This window comes from Lepus europaeus, chromosome Y (assembly GCF_033115175.1).
Source record: "Lepus europaeus isolate LE1 chromosome Y, mLepTim1.pri, whole genome shotgun sequence".
In the NCBI taxonomy this organism is placed as follows: domain Eukaryota; kingdom Metazoa; phylum Chordata; class Mammalia; order Lagomorpha; family Leporidae; genus Lepus; species Lepus europaeus.
This window is the reverse complement of record NC_084851.1, coordinates 7,822,569-7,824,527: the sequence shown is the minus strand read 5'-3', so window position 1 is coordinate 7,824,527 and position 1,959 is coordinate 7,822,569.

Genomic DNA, 1,959 nt, shown 5'->3' with positions numbered 1-1,959 from the left:
GTCATTTTGATGGAGAATCTAGTCAATGTCATAAGCTTAATCTTTGGAACAACATTGGTATTTTCACATAGAGCACATCATCATGTACTGTGAACATTGTTCTAAGCAATATTTTTCATATGCCCAGCAATGCTCATTATGCATTTCCTTAAATTCTGCCTCTAAGATGATACCTATTGATTTACAAGTATATTGAATGCATTTTTTCAACCATTTTATTGTAACAGGGTAAAGAACTTCTCATTGCCTTTCATAAATAAATCAATGAAGCTCATAATGCTTTCATTAATTTTTAGTAAGTTTTGTAAAGTACTAGATTAAGTAAGTCTTGAAACACTGGAAAATGGCCAGGCATCAGGAGCTTCTTCTGGGTCCACCACATGGGTGCAGGGGCCCAAGGACTTGGCCATCCCCTGCTGCTTTCCCAGGCATATTAGCAGGGACCTGGATCAGAAGTGGAGCAAAGGGACTCAAACTGGCACCCATATGGGATGCTGCAGCTTCAGTCCAGGGCTTTAACCCCCTGTGCCACTACACCATCCTCAAGTAAATAATTTTAAAATAAATTTTGCATATATATTTCTATGATCCTATATGTATTTTGTACTAATACTAAATTGTATGTTTGTAGCCCCAAAATTGCTTGACATTTTTTCAAACTCATTTAATTAGTATATTCTGCTATTTCACCATCTTAAAAATTAGTGATAAAAATAGATTTATGAATCATTAAAATGATTATGGACTAGGACTGTGGTTCATAGTTGGAGAAAACATTTTATTGTAATAAAATACATTATTGAACACTGGATATTTTAAGTGCACATTTTAGTGGCATTAAATATTTTTGCATTACACAGCAACCATCACATTCCATCTACAGAATTTTTTAATTACTCACAAGTAAAACTTTGAATGCATCAAAAGGTAATTCCATGTTTCCCTCCATTACAGACCCTGTGATCACTTCTCTACTGTCTTTCTTGAATTTGTCTACTCTAGAAACCTCATATAAGTAGAGTCATACAATAATTGTACTCTTACTACTGGTCATTTCTGGTAGTATTATGTCTTCAAGTTTCATCCCTTGTTCTGGTAAATGTAAAACTTATAAGATAATTCTTCAGGCTGGCGCCGTGGCTTAACAGGCTAATCCTCCACCTTGCAGTGCTGGCACACCGGGTTTTAGTCCCGGTTGGGGAGCTGGATTCTATCCCGGTTGCCTTTCTTCCAGGCCAGCACTCTGCGATGGCCTGGGAAGGCAGTGGAGGATGGCCCAAGTGTTTGGGCCCTGCACCCACAAGGGAGACCAGGAAAAGCACCTGGCTCCTGGCTTCAGATCAGCGAGATGTGTCCATCCACAGTGGCCATTGGAGGGTGAACCAATGGCAAAAAGGAAGACTTTTCTCTCTGTCTCTCCACTCTGCCTGTCAAAAAATAAAATTAAATTAAAAAAAAGATAATTCTTCAATTCCAAATATATTTCATTGTATGTTGCTCTCATTTGAACATAACTTTCAGGTTATCTCCCCATGTGAGGCATTAAGGCAGGAAAATTAATCTGAGAGTGGTGTTTAGAGGTGGAACCTTTGGGATGGGATTAGGATTAGAGGAGATTATCATTGTTTTATGGAAAGGTGGGGTGCTTCTATCTTTTGTTTATTGTGAATAATGTTGCTTTGAGCATGTGTGCACAAATATCTGTTCTTTATAAAATCTTATTTAAGGCATACAAATCTCATGTATTTCATATACACAGATTCCAGAACATAGTGATGTTTTCCACCTTACCCTCCTTCCCATCACTGCTGCCTTTTTCAACCTCCCTCTTCTATTCCTATTCTTATTTTTTACAGAGATCTATTTTCAGCTAACTTTATACTCATAAGATTAAACTTACACTAAGTAAAGTTAAGCAAATAGTATATATATTATTAATACATTAATATATATTAATAT